Below are 23,413 nucleotides of genomic sequence, written 5' to 3' on the forward strand. Positions count from 1 at the left end.
AAAATAAAAATTATTCTATATAATACCTTGTTTTAAAGTTCAGATAACAGGGTCAAAGAATTAAAATTTCAGGCTGTATTTTTATCAGTCAAAGCTAAATAGAATTAAAATATGATTTTTCTTGAAAGTATATTTGATATCACACATATAGAAATTCCAAATAGAGTGGAATTTGATAACTGAAAATCAGAAAAAAAATTACGATAATTGCAACCACTAGTATACACTTATATAAGCAAATTCTAAGGCATATATAGCATTGCTGAGATTTTATTTTACAATGTTAAAAAAATCCCTATTCATTAAAATTAGTCAATAGTGACAATAAAACAAATGAAGTCAAAGAGAAGAAAAAGGTAAAGTTAAAAAGAAAAAAAAAATGGCAAGGGAAGGGGAAAAGAGGATATGAAGACGAAATAAACTGAAAAAGATATGTAAATACAGCAAGTTTAAAAAATAATGTTTTTCAATCCTAAATCTTCCTGGTAGAGGAATAAATTTACCAAGGTAAAATACATACATACATAATGCACATATATATATATACACACACACACATATATGACTATATTAACTGTATAATTAAAAGATTAAATTCCATAAAGGTATACAATTTTAAAATTTAAAACAATTATATACTTCAGGAGACGTCACTCAGTAATGTAAGGCAGAAAGCCAAACTATGTAAACCATACTACAGTACAATTATATTCATATTTGATACTTATATTACACATATAATATTTACATGATAAACATTCATATTTATTCATCTTTATAATCAAACAGGAAAAATGCAAGACTTTCATTTCATTTCATTTCCCCTGCCAGCATCCTCACTTCTAGGCTTCAGAAGTAAGCTTGGTCATTTGTCATCGCTGACCCTGCTACGTGACTCTGGGTTCCTCTACCTCATCGTTGATGTGGCCCTAATAGTGCGGCAGGCTGTGGATTCCTAGAGCACTGGAGCGAACTTAAGAAGATTTTGTCCACGTGTACAGCATAGAAGATGAATTCGTCATCCTCCACGATGAATGAGGAACCTGAGGCTCTGTCTGTAGTTAACCAGCTCCGGGACCTAGCCACAGATCCTTTAATCTGACGAGCCATTGTCCAGGATCAGAGATGTCTGCCCAGTCTTATTTTATTTATGGACCTTTCGCTCTTCAATACTTGGCAGAGTGCCGTGCCAACAGAGAAAAGATGAAAGGAGAGCTGGGAAATATGTTAAGCTTGCAAAACGTTATACAGAAGTCTACAACTCCAGGAGAAACAAAACTGCTAGCCTCTGAGATCTAAGACATTCTTCAATCTTCCAACATGACAGTTGGGGATAGTTTCAATGAAATGAATTCACGTCGAAGGAAAGCTCAGTTTTTTCTGGGAACTACAAACAAACATGCCAAAACAGTGGTTTTGCATATAGATGGTCTTGATGATACATCCCAGAGAAACCTGTGTGAAGTGGCCTTGTTAAAAATTAAAGGCATTATTAGATTTACTTCTCAAATGGCCATTCAGAGATGTGTGGTGCGAATCCATTCAGATCTTAAAGCAGAGGCTTTGGCATCAGCAATAGCATCAACTCAGGTTACGAAGGCTCAGCAAGTTTTGAAGAGCGAAAGTGGAGAAGAGATGCTGGTCCATTCCAGGACACACTTGTGGAGTAGAACAGAACATGGAGTTGCCTGACTACCTGCCCAAGGATGAGAGTCCCACGAAGAAGCAGGACAAGGCGGTGTCCCAGGTGGGCTCCCACCCAGAGGGCAGAGCTAGCTGGCTGAGCATAGCTGGAAACTTTTTATCCAGGTCATTCTACTGGTGACTTCCCTTTGGGGCTCAAGGACTGTATAAGAAAACAAGGGGCCAGTTTTCCATTGTCGTGGTAAACTGTCAAGTGCAATTTGCAATAAGTTATCATGAAAAATTTCTAGATCCCATCATTGAGAATGCTGCATTTTACATTCTACTGGACATTTCACCCCACTAAGTGGTAAAAGGGACAGAGGTGACAGGTGGAGTTGTTTTGTTGAAGAAGGTATTTTGATTTTGTTGTCCTTTAATTGCCTCACTTCTTAAAAAAAGAAAAAAAAAAAAAGGGGGTCCACTGTTAAACCAAATATGTATTTGTACAGCTTTACATTTTATTTGACACGAAGCACATGATTAGGAAAACTCATTTTCTCAAGCTTCAGGACCAAGAAGAGATTTATTTTTCTTTTTAGCTCAAGTTGTGCATGAAGATGGAGAAGGAAATGGCAACCCACTCCAGTATTCTTGCCTGGAAAATCCCATGGACTGAGGAGCCTGGTAGGCTATGCTCCATGGAGTCGCAAAGAGTCATACACGACTGAGAGACTTCACTTTTCACTTGTTCATTTCATTTACTGGGGATACAATTTTTAAAATGTTGACAACAAAGTATAAAAAGAATTTCTCTTTTCTGTAAGAGTAAACCAGATACTTTTGTGCCATTGGGCAGATACCAAGGAGACAAGGATTTATAGGACTGATTAATGACAGAAAGGGAGTGAAAAGCTCATTGATGGGGACTCATACTGACCCTTGAAGCACTTTCCTAGTTTACAGCTGTAGCAGAGATACTAAGAAGTTGAGGTGAGTCTCCAGTGAACTCTTACAATAGCCAAAATATTGCCAACTGAGATTTAAGCCCTGCTAAGAAAGAGGGCATTCCTGATGACTCAATCAGTAAAGAATATGCCTGCAATGCAAGAGAAACAGGAAACATGTGTTTGATCCCTGGGTCAGGAAGCTCCCCTGGAGGAGGAAATGGCAACCCACTCAAGTATTCTTGCTGGCAAATCCCATGGACTGAGGAGTCTTGCAGGCTACAGTCTATGGGGTTGCAAAGAGCTGGATATGACGGAGCCACCGAGCACGCAAGAAAGAGGAGACATGGCTAACATGCAGACTTTTCAGTTGGTACAAAGGGCAAGGGTGAACCAAAAATAAACCCTACCTTCACAAAAATGAAGACCAGCTTCAAGTCATCTCATTCTCTGCTTATTTAATCAGTATGACCTGTCACAACCTAGTTAAAATAACTACTAGGTTTTATTATAATTACCTTCCCTTTCAACTTTCTTGCCTGCCAATCAGGCTACTTGATAGAGCATCAAAATATTTATGGCTTTAAACCACTCCCAAATATTATGATTCAAATGGTTTGGGGCAGGTCTTGGACATAAGATTTCCTTTGTAACTTCTCAGGCTATTCTAATGTGAAGTCAATGCTGAGAACTCTGTTCTACATGTTACTTGCCAAACCTAATTAACTGCACAGTTGTCTTTCTCCTCTACTGGGCTGGGAATTTCCGAGGATAGGACTATGTTTTTTATATTTAGAGCCTACACATCTAAAAGAGTGTCAGATACCATGCAGGTGCTTATAAGTTAGTTGGTGATAAATGACTGAGTTTCAAAAGATGGTCATTTCAAAAAAAAAAAAAAAAGATGGTCATTTCAATTCAATTTAATAGCTACTAATCAAGTTCAGACTTTATTTTTTGGGGCTCCAAAATCACAGCAGATGGTGACTGCAGCCATGAAATTAAAAGACGCTTACTCCTTGGAAGAAAAGTTATGACCAACCTAGGTAGTATATTCAAAAGCAGAGACATTACTTTGCCGACTAAGGTCCGTCTAGTCAAGGCTATGGCTTTTCCTGTGGTCAAGTATGGATGTGAGAGTTGGACTGTGAAGAAAGCTGAGCATCGAAGAATTGATGCTTTTGAACTGTGGTGTTGGAGAAGATTCTTGAGAGTCCCTTGGACTGCAAGGAGATCCTACCAGTCCATTGTGAAGGAGATCAGCCCTGGGATTTCTTTGGAAGGAATGATGCTAAAGGTGAAACTCCAGTACTTTGGCCACCTCATGCAAAGAGTTGACTCATTGGAAAAGACTTTGATGCGGAGAGGGACTGGGGGCAGGAGGAGAAGCAGACGACAGAGGATGAGATGGTTGGATGGCATCACGGACTCGATGGACGTGAGTCTGAGTGAACTCCAGGAGATGGTGATGGACAGGGAGGCCTGGTGTGCTGCAATTCATGGGGTTGCAAAGAGATGGACATGACTGAGCAACTGAACTGAACTGAATCAAGTTCCTTGGAAATTTGGCCTTGGAAAGCAGAATAAAGCAGGGCAAAAACTAATAGAGTTTTGCCAAGAAAATGCACTGGTCATAGCAAACACCCTCTTCCAACAACACAAGAGAAGACTCTACACATGGACATCACCAGATGGTCAACACTGAAATCAGACTGATTATATTCTTTGCAGCCAAAGATGGAGAAGCTCTATACAGTCAACAAAAACAACACCAGGAGCTGACTGTGGCTCAGATCATGAACCTCTTATTACCAAATTCAGACTTAAATTGAAGAAAGTAGGGAAAACCGCTAGACCATTCAGGTATGACCTAAATCAAAAACAAGACCAGGAGCTGACTGTGGCTCAGATCATGAACTCCTTATTACCAAATTCAGACTTAAATTGAAGAAAGTGGGGAAAACTGCTAGATCATTCAGGTATGACCTAAATCAAATCCCTTATGATTATACAGTGGAAGTGAAAAATAGATTTAAGGGCCTACAACTGATAGATAAGTGTACCTGATGAACTATGGAATGGGGTTTCTGACATGGTACAGTAGACAGGGATCAAGACCATCCCCAGGGAAAAGAAATGCAAAAAAGCAAATTGGCTGTCTGGGGAGGCCATAAAAATAGCTGTGAAAAGAAGAGAAGCGAAAAGCAAAGCAGAAAAGGAAAGACATAAGCATCTGAATGCAGAGTTCCAAAGAATAGCAAGGAGAGAAGAGAAAGCCTTTTTCAGTGATCAATGCAAAGAAATAGAAGGACAGAACAGAATGGGAAAGACTAGAGATCTCTTCAAGAAAATTAGAGATACCAAGGGAACATTTCATGCAAAGATGGGCTCGATAAAGGACAGAAATGGTATGGACCTAAAAGAAGCAGAAGATTTAAAAAGATGTGACAAGAATACACAGAAGAACTGTACAAAAAAGATCTTCATGAACCGGATAATCACGATGGTGTGATCACTCATCTAGAGCAAGACATCCTGGAATGTGAAGTCAAGTGGGCATTAGAAAGCATCACTATGAACAAAGCTAGTGGAGGCAATGGAATTCCAGTTGAGCTATTTCAAATCCTGAAAGATGATGCTGTGAAAGTGCTGTACTCAATATGCCAGCACATTTGGAAAACTCAGCAGTGGCTACAGGACTGGAAAAGGTCAGTTTTCATTCTAATCCCAAAGAAAGGCAATGCCAAAGAATGCTCAAACTGCCACACAATTGCACTCATCTTACATGCTAGTAAAGTAATCCTCAAAATTCTCCAAGCCAGGCTTCAGCAATACGTGAACCATAAACTTCCAGATGTTCAAGCTGGTTTTAGAAAAGGCAGAGGAACCAGAGATCAAATTGTGAACATCCGCTGCATCATGGAAAAAGCAAGAGAGTTCCAGAAAAGCATCTATTTCTGTTTTATTGACTATGCCAAAGCCTTTGACTGCGTGGAACACAATATACTGTGGAAAATTATGAAAGAGATGGGAATACCAGACCACCTGACCTGCCTCTTGAGAAATCTGTATGCAGGTCAGGAAGCAACAGTTAGAACTGGACATGGAACAACAGACTGGTTCCAAATAGTAAAAGGAGTATGTCAAGGCTATATATTGTCACCCTGCTTATTTAACTACTATGCAGAGTACATCATGAGAAACACTGGACTGGAAGAAACACAAGCTAGAATCAAGGTTGCGGGAAGAAATATCAATAACCTCAGATATGCACCCTTATGGCAGAAAGTGAAGAGGAACTAAAAAGCCTCTTGATGAAAGTGAAAGAGGAGAGTGAAAAAGTTGGCTTAAAACTCAACATTCAGAAAACGAAGATCATGGCATCCGGTCCCATTACTTCATGGGAAATAAGTGGGGAAACAGTGGAAACAGTCTCAGGCTTTATTTTTTGGGGCTCCAAAAACACTGCAGATGGTGACTGCAGCCATGAAATTAAAAGACACTTACTCCTTGGAAGAACAGTTATGACCAACCTAGATAGCATATTCAAAAGCAGAGACATTACTTTGCCAACTAAAGTCCATCTAGTCAAGGCTATGGTTTTTCCAGTAGTCATGTATGGATATGAGAGTTGGACTGTGAAGAAAGCTGAGCATCGAAGAATTGATGCTTTTGAACTGTGGTGTTGGAGAAGACTCTTGAGAGTCCCTTGGACTGCAAGGAGATCCTACCAGTCCATTGTGAAGGAGATCAGCCCTGGGATTTCTTTGGAAGGAATGATGCTAAAGCTGAAACTCCAATAATTTGGCCACCTCATGTGAAGAGTTGACTCATTAGAAAAGACTTTGATGCTGGGAGGGATTGGGGGCAGGAGGAGAAGGGGACGACAGAGGATGAGATGGCTGAAATGCATCAGTGACTCGATGAACGTGAATCTGAGTGAACTTCGGGAGTTGGTGATGATCAGGGAGGCCTGGCGTGCTGCGATTCATGGGGTCACAAAGAGTCAGACACGACTGAGCAACTGAACTGAACTGAACTGAATCAAGTTCCTATTGTATGCTGGCCTATTGGTGTACAAAAGTATATAATACAGTGCCAGCCTATGGGGGAATTATTGTTCAACAGAGTGGTCACAAATTTTTCATTTACTATTATAATGATAGTGCTTTTAAGTCACTGCATGCTAAATTAAACTTTCAGAGCTTCAGTGCTGCTACTGCTGCTGCTAAGTCACGTCAGTCGTGTCTGACTCTGTGTGACCCCATAGATGGCAGCCCACCAAGCTCCTCCATCCCTGGAATTCTCCAGGCAAGAATACTGGAGTGGGTTACCATTACCTTCTCCAATGCATGAAAGTGAAAAGTGAAAGTGAAGTTGCTCAGTTGTCTCTGATTCTTAGTGACTCCATGGACTGCAGCCTACCAGGCTCAGCCTACCATGCTCTCTGTCCATGGGATTTTTCCAGGCAAGAGTACTGCAGTGGGTCTCCAGTGCCTTCTCCATCAGAGCTTCAATACTCTCAGTCTAATATACCAAATCATTCTTTCTTTGAATAGTATTCCATTATCAATTAAATAATAAATAGAATACACATCAACTGCAGAATATGTATTCTTTATAGGTGGGCCTGGAACATATACAAATACTGACCTTATTCTAAGATATAAAAAATCAACATGTTTCAAAAATTTTTATTATTCAGAACAGATATGATCCTGTTGGCAAATCTAGGGAAAAAGCCATAAATATAATTGGAAAACTGCCCATCTGTTTGAAAATTATGCACTCTACTTCAAAATATTCTTAGTCAAGGAAAGGACATAGCTTGAATTTAGAAAATACTTTGAACTAAACAATAATGAACAGATAATGTGTAAAAGTTGGATGATGTGGTTAATCACAGCTTAGGGAGAGACTTATAAAGGCTATATATTATAGAAAACAAAGCTGAAAATGAATTAAGTATGTATCCATATTTTAATAAATGACAGCAAAAAATAATCCCAGAAAATATGAAGGAATAAGATAATGAAGATAAGAAATTAATGATATAAAATGAATTTAAAATAAAAAATTTCTAATAGAGCTAAAATTTGGAGTTTGAAGAGCCCTGTATTTCAAGTAAAAGAGATGATGAATACAATACTGTTTTAGCGACAGAGAAAAGATATAAGTTGCAAAGACTGGAAAGGACTAATGGATTATGCTACAATTTCTTTACAGATAAAAAAAAAAAAAAGCCAGATAAACAATCAACACAGAAATAATCAATGTCACTAGATTCAAATACAAAATTTAAAAGCAAATGGTGTTTCTATATCCTACAGATAATTGAAGAGGAAACATAAATGACAAAATATACTGTTATGATAGCATCAATGAAACAAAAAGTCTCATTAAAATTTGTAATACCTTTATGGCAAATAACTATGTTAAACAGATTGATATATTATAAAAATAGATTAAAATTCTCATATTTACACAGCTCAGTTTTCCCAAAATTTGACATCTAGATTAAATGCAATATTGTTCATAATCTAAATAGTAAAAAGAAACAAAAGTCTACTGCTGGCAGACTCTCTACAAGTTATGGCAAAGGAAATTTTCAGGCAGAAGTAACAGAATACAAGACAAAAATATTTCAAACAATGAAATGAAGAGCACTGAAAATGAAGTAAATATAAAATATTTAATTAAAGTGCATTAAAAGACAGTGAACTATCTAAAACACAACTGCAAAAGTATTTATCAGTTCAGTTCAGTTCAGTCATTCAGTCGTGTCCGACTCCTTGCAACCCCATGAATCGCAGCACACCGGGCCTCACTGTCCATCACCAACTCCCGGAGTTCACTCAGACTCACGTCCATCGAGTCAGTGATGTCATCCAGCCATCTTATCCTCTGTTGTCCCCTTCTCCTCCTGCCCCCAATCTCTCCCAGCATCAAAGTCTTTTCCAATGAGTCAACTCTTTGCATGAGGTGGCCAAAGTACTGGAGTTTCAGCTTTAGCATCATTCCTTCCAAAGAAATTCCAGGGCTGATCTCCTTCAGAATGGACTGGTTGGATCTCCTTGCAGTCCAAGGGACCCTCAAGAGTCTTCTCCAACACCACAGTTCAAAAGCATCAATTCTTCGATGCTCAGCTTTCTTCACTGTCCAACTCTCACATCAATACATGACCACTGGAAAAACAATAGCCTTGGCTAGATGGACCTTATTTATAGTTTATTAAAATATTTTATGCTTTCTTTAAAGTTTAATAAAAGTGGTACAAATATTTAACAGAGGAGATGAAAGAGTCATATGAAAAACTCACTTAAGCTAAGAGAAGTCAGAAAAAGTGGAAATACATAGGAAATGGGAAGGGTTTTCAGCTTAGTGGGTAAAGAATCTGCCTGCAATGCAGGAGACACAGGAGACACAGGTTCAATTCCTGCTTAGGAAGATCCCCTGGAGGAGGAAAATGTCAACCCACTCTAACATTCTCACCTGAAATATCCCATGGACAGCAGATCCTGGCAGAATACAGTCTAGAGTGTCACAAAGAGTCAGACACAATTGAGTGACTAAGCATGCAACTCCAATCGTTATCAATTATCACATGAACTTTGAGTTATGTAAGAAAACCAATTATTGATAAAGCAGAATCACTGGGTTAAAAAAAAATCTAATTAGGTACTACCTACTGGTAGCCTGCTTTAAATTTAGATAATCAGACAGGTAAGAAATTAAAAAAAAAATCACAGCATTCAAATACTATTCAAAACAAAGCTAGAGAATTATGTGTACATACTGAACAACAAAGAGTGTTTTTATCTACATTGTACAAAGACTGACAGAATTTAGAGGAAAATAAACAAATCTAGAGTTATGCAGACTTCAAAGCTTTTTAGTATTGGATGAACCAATAGGCAGACAACATATATGGATACAGGAGACCTAAACAATACTATCCATCAACTTTACTAAAATTGACACACAACTAATCAACAGCAGGGTGCACATTCATTCCAAGTAACATGAACTTTTCACTAATATAGTCCAGATCCTGGGTCCTAAAATAATCCTCAACGTATTTAAAAGAAAACAATACACACAAAGATGGGCTCAGACCATAAGTGATTTAAACTCTGAATCAACAACAGAAAGATATGTAGATAAATTCCAAGCAACTGGAAATAAAACAACTTCAAATTAATACATGGGTGAAAAAAAAGTATAGAAAGAAGGTAACAATACTTTGAATTAAATGAAAATAAAAATATTGAGACATGAGGGATGAAACAGAGCTGTGATTAAAGGAAAATGTAAGCAGAAAATGTTTATATTATTTTTAAAATCTCAATGTAAGATTAACTAAAGAAACTGGAAAATGATCAAATTAAACTCATAACTAGTAGAAGAAAAAAAAATTCACAGAAAAGTCAACATGATTTTAGAACAGTTACAGAGCAAAATATCAATGTACAATATTTGCTTGCAGTTACATAAAATAGCAATTGAAATTTTAAATAAAATGACATAAATTAACATAAAATATAATAGATATAAATCTCACAGAAATATACAACATATGCCTAATGAAACCTGAAAACATCAATGAAAGAAGTCAGAGAACAACTAAATAAAAGAAAAGGTTTATCATGCTTCTGGACTGGAAGACTCAACATTGTTATATCAATTTTTTCCAGTTGGACCTGTAGCCTTGAATGCACTCTGAGTTAAAATCAAGCTGGATAGCTACTGACCAATTGACTTTTAAATTATACAAAGATGATACAATTTGAAAATATTATATCACACCATATGAAAAAGAAAAGACAGCATTCAAGAAAATATTGTTGAAAGGATAAACACACAGATCAATGGAATAAAACAGAGAAGAAATAAATAGATCCATGAAAATGTATGTAAGTCATTTTTGATGAAGGTGAAAATATAATCCAATAAACAAATGATAATGTTTTCAAAAATTTTACTGGAACATTTGGACTTCAACATATATAGAATAAATCAGTTCAGTTCAGTTCAGTTCAGTCGCTCAGCTGTGTCTGACTCTTTGTGACCCCATGGACTGCAGCACCACAGGCCTCCCTGTCCATCACCAATTCCCAGAGTCTACCCAAACTCATGTCCATTGAGTCGGTGATGCCATCCAACCATCTCATCTTCTGTTGTCCCCTTTTCCTCCTGCCCTCAATCTTTCCCAACATCAGGGTATTTTCAAATGAGTCAGCTCTTCGCATCAGGTGACCAAAGTATTGGAGTTTTAGCTTCAACATCAAGCCTTCCAATGAACACCAGGACTGATCTCCTTTAGGATGGACTGGTTGGATCTCCTTGCAGTCCAAGGGACTCTCAAGACTCTTCTCCAACAACACAGTTCAAACCCATCAATTCTTCTGCGCTCAGCTTTCTTTATAGTCCAACTCTCACATCCATACATGACTAAACGAAAAACCATAGCCTTTACTAGACGAACCTTTGTTGGCAAAGTGATGTCTCTACTTTTTAATATGCTGTCTAGGTTGGTCATCATTTTACTTACAAGGCATAAGTGTCTTTTAATTTCATGGCTGCAATCAACAACTGCAGTGATTTTGGAGCCAAAAAAAAGAAAGTCAACCACTGTTTCCCCATCTATTTGCCATGAAGTGATGAGACTGGATGCCATGATCTTCGTTTTCTGAATGTTGAGCTTTAAGCCCACTTTTTCACTCTCCTCTTTCACTTTCAACAAGAGGCTTTTTAGATCCTCTTCACTTTCTACCATATGGGTGGTGTCATCTGCATATCTGAGGTTATTGATATTTCTCCTGGCAATCTTGATTCCAGCTTGTGCTTCTTCCAGTCCAGCATTTATCATGATGTACTCTGCATATAAGTTAAATAAGCAGGGTGACAATATACAGCCTTGATGTACTCCTTTTCTTATTTGGAACCAGTCTGTTGTTCCATGTCCAGTTCTAACTGTTGCTTCCTGGCCTGCATACAGATTTCTCAAGAGGCAGGTCAGGTGGTCTGGTATTCCCATCTCTTGAAGAATTTTCCACAGTTTCCTGTGATCCACACAGTCAAAGGTTTTGGCATAGTCAATAAAGCAGAAATACATGTTTTCCTGGAACTCTGTTGCCTTTTCCATGATCCAGTGGATGTTGGCAATTTGATTTCTGATTCCTCTGCCTTTTCTAAAACCAGCTTGAACATATGAAAGTTCACAGTTCATGTATTGCTGAAGCCTGGCTTGGAGAATTTTGAGCATTACTTTACCAGCATGTGAGATGAGTGCAATTGTGTGATAGTTTGAGCATTCTTTGGCATTGCCTTTCTTTGGGATTGGAAAGAAAACTGACCTTTTCCAGTCCTGTAGCCACTGCTGAGTTTTCCAAATTTGCTGGCATATTGAGTGTAGCACTTTCACAACATCATCTTTCAGGATTTGAAATAGCTCAACTAGAATTCCATCACCTCCACTAACTTTGTTCATAGTGATGCTTTCTAAGGCCCACTTGACTTCATATTCCAAGATGTCTGGCTCTAAGTGAGTGATCACACCATCATGATTAACTGGGTCATGAAGATCTTCTTTGGACAGTTCTTCTGTGTATTCTTGCCACCTCTTCTTAATATATTCTGCTTCTGTTAGGTCCATACATTTTCTGTCCTTTACTGAGCCAATCTTTGCATGAAATATTCCCTTGGTATCTCTAATTTTCCTGAAGAGATCTCTAGTAATTCCCATTCTATTTTTTCCTTTATTTCTCTGCACTGATCGCTGAGGAAGGCTTTCTTATCTCTCCTTGCTATTCTTTGGAACTCTGCATTCAAATCGGTATATCTTTCTTTTTCTCCTTTGCTTTTGGCTTCTCTTCTTTCCACAACTATTTGTAAGGCCTCCGCAGACAGCTATTTTGCTCTTTTTTTGCATTTCTTTTTCTTGGGGATGGTCTTTATCCCTGTCTCCTGTACAATGTCATGAACTTCTGTCCATAGTTCATCAGGCACTCTATCAGATCTAGTCCCTTGAATCAATTTGTAACTTCTACTGTATAATCATAAGGGATTTGATTTAAGTCATACCTGAATGGTCTAGTGGTTTTCCCCACTTTCTTCAATTTAAGTCTGAATTTGGCACTAAGGAGTTCATGATCTGAGCCACAGTCAGCTCCCAGTCTTGTTTTGCTGACTGTATAGAGCTTCTCCATCTTTGGCTGCAAAGAATATAATCAATCCGATTTTGGTGTTGGCCATCTGGTGATGTCCATGTGTAGAGTCTTCTCTTGTATTGTTGGAAGAAGGTGTTTGCTATGACCAGTGCATTATCTTAGCAAAACTCTATTAGACTTTTCCCTGCTTCATTCTGTACTCCAAGGCCAAATTCGCCTGTTACTCCAGGTATTTCTTGACTTCCTACTCTTTCATTCCCATCCCCTATAATGAAAAGGACATCTTTTCTGGGTGTTAGTTCTAAAAGGTCTTTAGGTCTTCATAGAACCATTCAACTTCAGCTTCTTTCTAAGGAGAAATGGAATAGCCACCATAGTCAACAAAAGAGTCTGAAATGAAGTACTTGGATGCAATCTCAAAAATGACAGAATGATCTCTCTTTGTTTCCAAGGCAAACCATTCAATATCATGGTAACCATGTCTATAGAATAAATAAACCTCCATAAATTATATACCTTGATCAAAAATTATCATCAAATGGCTCACTGCCTAGAAATAAATATTAACTTTTCACGTGAAAAATTTCTAAGTTAGTTGAAACTCTGTGTGATCTTGAGTTTGGCAAAGAGTTTACAGCCTGACATCAAAAATATAAGATTTTTTTTTAAGTAATTAACTTTATCAAAATTCAAGTTTTGCTATGTAAAAGTTGTTGAAATAATGCTGACAAAAGGAGGGTACAGATTAAAAGTAAATATTTCCAAAGCATGTATCTGATAAAGTACTTAGTGTATAGATTACAACACATACTAGTAAGAAAGCAAGCAATGAAATTAAAAAATGAGAAGCAGATCTGAGCTAAGTAATGATGAAGATCCATGTACGGCAAATAAGCATGTGAAATGGGCAAAACAGCTTTCAACATTAGGGAAATGCAAGTTACATTCAGAAAAAGATGCCAGTATATACTTTATAAAATAATAAAATCACCAAACCTGATACTATCAGTACTATTAAGGATTTAAAACAACTGCAACTCTTATTCATTGCTGGTAACAACAAAGAATATCACAACCAGCCTCAAAACTGTTTACCATGCAACCCTAAAATCCTTCTCCAAGGTATTAACCCAAGGGAAAATGAGGACAGTGTTCACACAAAAAAAATTCCATGAGTATTTATAGATGATATGCTCACAATCAACAAAATATGACAATAATACAGGTGTCAACTGTAGTACCTCGAAGCAATAAAGAGAAACAAACTATTAATTCACACATGCAAGACATTAAATACATCTTGTTAAAGGAAAGAAGCTAAACTCCTAAGACTATTTCTTATATGATTAGATTTATATGATTTTCTACAAAAGATAAAAATATGGAAATGGAAAATAAATCACTGATTACCAGTCGTTGGAGTAAGAGATGAGACTGGCTGAAAGAGACAACTTGGAATCTTTGGGCTGACAAATATATGCTGTATGTTATTGTGGTGGTAAATAAATGACTATCTATATTTGTCAAAAACCATAGCAACTACACAACATGGAATGAATTGTATAAGTGTATATAAATTTGAAAAGTTCAGTCATGGTTGCAGGGAATTCAAATGGAATGTAGACAGAAAAATAAATCTACGAGTGCTACAAAACAATTATGTAATTGAGGAGATGCAGAAGAAAAAAGTTGATCTAAGTAACTTTGGTAGTATAAAGAGCAAAAGTAGTGTATATACTCTGGTGAATTTGTTTCTCACACGTTTCAAGATTTCTCTACCCAAATATGTATTGATCATAAAATTAAAAAATGGGAGAAGTGGAGAAAAATAACAGATTCTACCTAAAACATGTGATCAAAGCTTACATCATCAAAATGAAGAGATACTGAAATAATGTTTGATATGATATGTTGGAAAGGACACTTTTCATTTCTGTAGCATTATTTCTGAAAAATATAATTTCAATTTAATCAAAAGTAAATATCAGATATCAAAGGACAATGTCAAGTACACAATACTTGACAAGTACTTTTGAAAAGTGTCACAAAAGACAAAGGAAGATGAAATTAGAACTGTTACAGGCTGGAGTATCTGTAACATACTCCAAGTAATCCTATGTAATCTAAGTAATCCTAATAGCATATATGGTTTACATATTAGTATTATACTAGTACTAATTCCTTAGGTTTTAGTTTTTGTATTGTACAACTGTTATAAACATTAGGGGTACTGGCTGAGGATAAATGAAAATGTCCTTCTAATTTTTTGCAATGCCTCTGAAACTTAAAATTACTTAAAAATAAAATCATATTTATAAATAGCACATTCAAATTTTTTAAAACTACTTGCAATATTTTAATTATTCCATATTGGGTTAAGTAGGTCTATAACTATTTTGGATGTAACATAATTGTTCTGAAAATTAAGTAATATTTTCCAAAAGTGCAATCAATTTAAATGATACTTGTTTTATGCTAGAGTTTTATTTCTCATTTTATTTCTGTCACTCCTCATTAATTTGATTCACCACTAAATTTATAGATGAGACTTTATAAACTTTAACATTCAGTATTAATACACAAATCATATCTACATAATCCATCAAATGCTCCAAAACAAGAACAAACATAATTAATTTTACAGAAGTATGGGTGAAAAGTCAAAGATTTGTGTAGACAACAAAATGTCATAAGTTTTAACAAAGAACATATGTTATATTTGGCTGTCATATGAGGATTATAAAATTCCAGAAATAAATATGTATCAAAGTCTTAGCAAAAGCACAACTAATATATTAAACTATTATTTTAAAGGGATTATATTTTCATCATAACGAGGCTAGTTTTACTCTGCTGCTGCTGCTAAGTCACTTCAGTCATGTCCGACTCTGTGCGACCCCATAGACGGCAGCCCACCAGGTTCCCCCACCCCTGGGATTCTCCAGGCAAGATAGTTTTACTCTAAGTGATACATAATCTAAGGTTATGTATTACTGTTCTTATTCACAACGATATGACATTTTACTACCTATTATAATTATTTAAACCAAGTTTAGTTCAGTTCAGTTCAGTTGCTCAGTTGTGTCCGACTCTTTGCGACCCCATGAATCACAGCATGCCAGGCCTCCTTGTCCATCACCAACTCCCGGAGTTCATTCAGACAGACGTCCATTGAGTCCGTGATGCCATCCAGCCATCTCATCCTCTGTCATCCCCTTCTTCTCCTGCCCTCAATCCCTCCCAGCGTCAGAGTCTTTTCCAATGAATCAACTCTTCGCATGAGGTGGCCAAAGTACTGGAGTTTCAGTTTTAGCATCATTCCTTCCAAAGAAATCCCAGGGTCGATCTCCTTCAGAATGGACTGGTTGGATCTCCTTGCAGTCCAAGGTACTCTCAAGAACAACATGATTAACTATCTTTTTAAAACAGGTAGAAACTGGCTATAATGGGAACATGGCTAGCGATATTCTATTATTCCAGAAATGGCTAATATTCAATATAAAAAACAATAAAAATTGAGTACATATATTTTTTTTCCTTTGCCTGTAAAACTGTGAATAGCTATATTCTCTGCCTTGAGGAGGGTATTGTAGAAATTTGACAAGGATTCTGCAACATATTTTTTTTTTGAACCTCAAAATAATAAGGATTGAAATTTGTTGTTGCTTAGTCACTATATTGTGTCTGACTCTTTTGCCAGCCAAGCTCCTTTACCTGTGGGATTTCCCAGGCAAGAATACTGGAGTGGGTTGCCATTTCTCCAAGGATCTTCCTGAACCAGGATCAAACCCTCGTCTCCTGCATTGGCAGGTGGGTTCTTCAACACTGAGCCACCTGGGAAGCCAAAGAATTGAAACATTTATACTCAAAATATATTTCTAACCCATAGAATGCTAAATTTGAATTTGACTTGAATATTTACTAAATTCTGGGTACATTGGGTATCACATTTAACTCAACTGACAAATTCCCTTCAGTCTTGGAATTTACTTTTTGAAAAGCAAGACAGACATAAACAAAATAACTAAGAAAATCAAGATGGAGTGGTGTCAAGATGACCCTTCCTTTGAATAAAGCAGAAAGGCAAAATAGGATTTTTGTGAAGTCTAGAGCTGTAAATTACTCTCTTTCTCATGTAGGTGAATGATGTGATTGTTGTAAATGGTGTACATTGAAATGATTTTAGATTTATAAAAAGAGTTTGAAAGGTAGTATAGAGAGTTTCCATATACCCTCTGGTCACCTTCCTGTAATGTTAACATTTATGTAACTGTGGTGAACTTTATAAAATTAACATTGCTATAAAATTGACACTACTACAAAGTAAGTCTTAGACTTTATTCACCAGTTTTCCCACTAATCCTTTATTGATCCTAATCTAAACATTTAGTTGTCATGTCTCTACTTCAGTTTGCTACAGATTCTCAGTTTGCCCCTGTTATTCACAAACTCAATATATTTGAAGAGTACTAACTGGGTATTTTGTAAAATATCTGTATGTTTCATGTTTTCTCATGATTAGTCTGGGATTATAGCTTAAGGGGAGAATATCACTTTCTTATATCATATCAAAGAGTATGAAATAATATATTATTTGGTGGTGGTAACCTGAACATGTTTAAGGCGGTGTCTGCAAGGTTTCTTCACAGTAAAAACACTATTTTCCCATGTTGTGCTCTAGTCATTCATCTGTGACTTGGTATGTTCTGTTTCGTTTTGTCAAAAGTTCATTTCTAAATTTGGTTGATTTTGTTCTGTAGCCCAGTTAATTATATTTTTTCTGACTTTAACTGTACAATTTAATGAGTTTTTAATAAAGATATACTCTTAAATGCCAACACAAACAAGATATAGAACATTTCCATCAACTTAAAAAATTCTGTTGTGCTACTTCTTAATTCCTCTCATTCTACTTTTTTTAAATTTATTTTTATTGGAAGCTAATTACTTTACAATATTTTGGTCGTTTTTGCCATACATTCACATGAATCATCCATGGGTATACATGTGTTCTCCATCCCATCCCCCAGTGCACCAGCCCTGAGCATTCTGTCTCATGCATTGAACCTGGACTAGTGATCTATTTCACATATGATAATATACATGCTATTCTCGCAAATCATCTGACCCTCTCCATCTCCCACAGAGTCCAAAAGTCTGTTCTTTACATCCGTGTCTCTTTTGCTGTCTTGAATATAGGGTCATCATTACCATCTTTCTAAATTCCATATATATGTGTTAATATACTGCATTGGTGTTATTCTTTCTGACTTACTTCACTCTGTATGATAGGTCCACTCTTAAATTTAGTCAATCAATGTTTTTTTTTTTTTCTTTTTTCTGTCTATAGATTATATTTCCATTACTAGAGATTCAAATAAATGGAAGCACCCATTACCTATTTCTTCAAGCATCATTTCTTTCTATCACCATAGTTTGTCCTATGTTCTTTCAGGTTGTATGCAACAATATTTCCTTTTTTTGATAGATCAACATTCATTGTAGAGACATAAAACGACCTATTTATCCAGACATTTTAGCTTACTTTCAGTTTTGAATTATTTTTAATGAAATTACTGTGAACATTTGTGTCCAAGTATGTGCTGACCTCTCTCTTTCATTTTGGGTAACTATGGTGTAACACAATTGAAAGGTCATATATTAAATATATGTTTAATTTTCTGAAAAAAAGCAAAACCAGTGAGAGCAGAGTGTTAACATGAGAACCCACTATCATATTTCTTGGCTACCATTGTGTCTATTCCTTCTATTGTTCTCCACCACATTTGGAAACACATCAAACTCAACACATGATTTCCAGCATGTCTGTAAACTCACTGGTTGTGATATCATTCTTCAAGCCAACGCTTCTTTTCTGCCTTTTAGATATTTCTGATAATTTCTAGTTAAATAAGCTATCTAGTTACTTTATGCAATTATAGTTTTATAAGTTTCTATTTTATAATTCATGCATTTCAAAGATTTGGTACAGGAATCTATAATATATGTTCAGTCTCTACCAAATGTAACTTTAGTGACAAAAAAAACCCTACAGAGTAAGTAATCATATAATTTAATATATAAAATATTATATATTTATATATATCATATACTATATTGTATATGATATAATATATAAAATATTATACTTTATAATCATATAATTTAATATATAAATATTATACATTTAATATATAAATATATATTATAATTTAATCTCAAAACTGAGACACTGCTATAGTAAAAATATTACTAAATATAGTAAACATTCTAAAATATTTATTTGAAGATTAACCCATTTGCTTCATCACATTTATAAAATTACACTATTTTAACATTAAGATCTATTCTAAGAAATAAAAGCAACTTACATTTATACAGTAAAATTATTATTTTTTATTTTTTTATTTTTTTAATTTATTTTAAAAAAAATTTAAAAAAATTATTTTAAATACATATGTATTAGGTAAAATGTAAATTATGTCATGGTAGTAAAAAATATTCCTGGTATAATTTTATGAACTATAATAAGTTCTACCATCTAGTTTTCTTAAACTGCATCACTGTTTTTTTTCTGTAGGATGTATTTGTCTGATTATATTTTTATTATGTGATGAAATTACAACATATTTTTAAATTTTATATTTTATGGATGTGTGTGCATGCTAAGTTGCTTCTGTCATGTCTGTCTCTGTAACCCTATGGACTGTAGCCCACGAAGCTCCTCTGTCCAAAGGATTCTTTAGGTGAGAATACTGGAGTGGGCTGCCATTCCCTCTTCCAGGGGATCTTCACAACCCTGGAATAGAACCCACATCTCATATGTCTCCTGCTTTGACAGGCAAGATTTTTACCACTGTTGTCCCCAAAAGCTCATATTTTATGGATAAAATATATCAAATTATTGACATATTCAATAGGATCTGCTCCATAAATAATATTTTCCTGCTTGGATATATTGTTACAGTAGATAATAAGGTCCTTGGTAATCTTAGAGTAAATTATATAAATGAAGAATATTCTTAAATCTAATTTTTAGTAAGTATAAATCAAAGATAATAGATTATTTAATATGAAAAATAATCTTACTTATACATGAAGCAAGATGAAATGCTGAAACAACACAATAGTCTGGTACTAAACTGATTTATGTTTTACATTTTCAACAAGCTTTATATCATTGAGAACCTACTAGTGTTACTCTCGCAAAAGAGCTTCATAAAGTGTTCTTCATAGTTTCAACAATCCAAATGTTCCTCCTCCTTATTTATCACATAGCTATAACATATTTCTTACATCTTGTGATTTAGTATCACATCAAACTATATATGTTCAAACTACAAAGCTGTTGAAAATTTTAGAAACATTAACATTCAAATGCCAGCTTATGGTTGCACCCTCGCATAAAATATTATCTGCATGATGCCAAACACTCAATATATGTGGATTCATTTTTGTGAATGAGCTTACATTTTTCAAGTCTACAAATGTCTTCCTCACTTTACTTAAGGCATATGTAAAAATGTTCCTATTTGATAGGATTAGTATTTTGGTAGCAATTCTAATTTCCCCCAAAGTTCATTTTTCACTCTTGGATGAGATTGGAGTACACCCAAGCATAACATAAGGAAATATTCATACACATATGCATAAGACTCCATGGCAGAACCTTCATACAAATAAATTAGCATACACATAATAAATTCAACACAACATCATCACACAGAATGAACAGCATTTAATTATTTCACAAAATCTGTTCCTCTATAAATTTTAGTGTGAATTCTTGGCAGAATATTACATTCCTTATAATATTAAACTATTCAGTCTTATTTCAGAACTTGTATTATTTAGTAAAGATTTTTGGAAATGTCTCATAATTTTGATTTGTATTATTTTTTATGGATCAAAAACTTTTACAAATTGTATTTACATCTTGCATCTGAATATGTTATAACTACAACTCTTCAGTATCAATAGATTTTTTTAAACCTTTATTGAAGTCTGATTGATGTACAAGAAGCTGTATATATTTAGTAAACACAACTTGATTTTGGCTATAAGTATATAACCATGAAAACATCACCACCATCAATGAAATAAACATTTTCATCACTTCCAAATGTTTCCTCCCACTCTCTTTAGTTATTTGTGTGTGTGTGGGTATATGTCTGTGAGTGATATGGATACAAAATAAAATCTATTTTCTTAGCAATTTTTAAAGTATAGTTAAGTATTGTTAACTATAGTCACTAAACTGCAGAGTGGATCTCTAGAAGTTCTGCATAACTGAAGCTTTGGACTCTTTGACCAATACCTCCACATTTTCTCCTATCCCCAATTCCTGGCAACTACCATTCTCTTTGCTTCTATGAGCTTGACTTTTAGATTCCTCATACATGTGTGATTATGTAGTATTTGTCCTTCTGAGTCTTATTTGACTTAGCATAACATCATCCAGACAGCAAATGGCAAGATTTCTTTTTTTAAAAGTCTGAATAATATCGCTATATGTTGATACCACATTTTCTTTATTCATTTGCCTGTCATGAGGAAATAAAGGTTGATTCAATATCTTGGTCACAGTTAATAAGGCTGCAATGAAATCAGGAGTGCAGGTATGTCTTTGAAATACTGATTTTCTTTCTATTGGAACAACACTCAGTCATGGGATGTCTGGATGATATGGTAAGTCCATTTATAATTTTTGAGGACATGCAATACAGTTTTCCACAGTGGCTGTATCAATTTACATTCCCACTAACAGTCTACCAAGTTACTTTCTTAACATTCTTAAAATACTAGTTTATTTGTATATGTTGTTTTGTATTATTTTTATTTTGTCTTCTAGGAGCAGCTATCCTTAAAGCAATTATTCCATAATTATTCCATAATTATTCCATGTTATATCAAGCAGAAGGAAGTATTAAGCACTTCCAATGATGCTAAAAATTTAAGTGAAACAAGACAGACAAGTTCTACTGGATTTTGTCCTATAGCAGCCTTTGGTGAGCAAAGCAGGAGTTGTTTTTTTGAAATAATAAGGAGTTAGTGCTATATTGGAGATAAGCAAAATGAGTAAATTACAAAGCAACCCCATCTATATTCAAGGATATTGATGTAAGTAACCAGTGCATAATTCAAAGAAAAAAGTTATCTATTTCCTAATATTACTAAAAGTTCAGTGGCAAATTTTCTGGCAAACTACAATTCAAGACTTCATATTATAAGATCATAGGTCTAATTCTCTCTTATTTCAGCTCTCCTCTCCTCCATTATTACTTGATATCTTCACAGTTAGCTATCAGCAATACAGGCTTGCATTCCCTTAAGTTTAAGGCCTGGTGAGGAAACAGAAAGTGCCCCTTTTAAACCTGAGGACATTCTTAGTTTTGAAAGTCTCTGAGACAAGTAGTCATTTCTAACCAAATACCCTGAAGAGTATACAATGCTTTGACTAGGCAAGCTATGTTCACACATTCAACTCTGAAGTCAAAGAAAAAATCAACTCCACAGGAACCATATTTATCAGAATAGAGTAACAGTGATTCCCCCAAGGAAAATTCCAATGCTTTTATCAATGTTGAATACTTAAGTACATTTTTTATTTCAATAAACAAGATGTAATTGGAAGAGGGGGCATTCAACGGATTGGAGAAGGATTTGGCATTAGTATGAGAGACACAGCCTTTATTATAATTGAAGAACAGAAATAGAGTGAATTCAATTAAAATAGTTTTGCAAATTTGTGAACAGTTTTAGCAGTAGACCAGACTTTCTCCTAAGTGGAGTAAAGGAAGTAATGGCGGTGAGGGCTCTGAGGTTTAAAGAATGTGAAAAAGGCCAAGAACATTTGAAGATTATAACAGAGTTGTTTGCACATACAGAATAATATATTTCCCAGGAACAATTGAAAGTTCAATTAAGATACTCAAGTACGATTTGTGAGTGACTTTCCTCTTGCTTATTGTGTGATACATTCCAGTAGAACTTCCCTGTTCAACTGCAAGTTAAGAAAAACAATAAGACTCTTCTGGAATGTTAAGCGTTGTGAGATATAGGCAACAAAAGACAGAAGGATAGGATAGCTCGATGAATATATGAACATGATATGCAATCGCAGCTACAGAATACAAACTAAATAAGTGAGTATTGTATTCAGTTCAGTTCAGTTCAGTTGCTCAGTTGCGTGCAACTCTTTGCGATCCCATGAACTGCACCACGCCAGGCCCCCCTGTCCATCACCAACTCCCGGAGTTCACTCAGACTCATGTCCATTGAGTCGGTGATGCCATCCAGACATCTCATCATCTGTCGTCCCCTTCTCCTCGTACCCCCAATCCTTCCCAGCATGAGTCTTTTCCAATGAGTCAATTCTTCACATGAGGTGGCCAAAGTACTGGAGTTTCAGCTTTAGCATCATTCCTTCCAAAGAAATCCCAGGACTGATTTCATCAGAATGGACTGGTTGGCTCTCCCTGCAGTCCAAGGGACTCTCAAGAGTCTTCTCCAACATCACAGTTCAAAAGCATCAATTCTTCAGCACTCAGCTTTCCTTACAGTCCAACTCTCACATCCATACCTGACTACTGGAAAAACCATAGCCTTGATTAGATGGACCTTAGTTGGCAAAGTAATGTCTCTGCTTTTGAATGTGCTATCTAGGTTGGTCAT

The 23,413-nt window shown here is 35.6% G+C and overlaps 1 pseudogene; it reads left to right on the top strand.

Annotated features, from left to right (window-relative positions):
- Positions 1-1,009: 1,009 nt before the first annotated feature.
- LOC128049971 (armadillo repeat-containing protein 1-like) lies at positions 1,010-1,825 on the top strand (annotated as a pseudogene).
- The last annotated feature ends 21,588 nt before the right edge of the window (positions 1,826-23,413 follow it).

Source organism: Budorcas taxicolor, chromosome 6, assembly GCF_023091745.1.
Source record: "Budorcas taxicolor isolate Tak-1 chromosome 6, Takin1.1, whole genome shotgun sequence".
Taxonomy (NCBI): Eukaryota; Metazoa; Chordata; class Mammalia; order Artiodactyla; family Bovidae; genus Budorcas; species Budorcas taxicolor.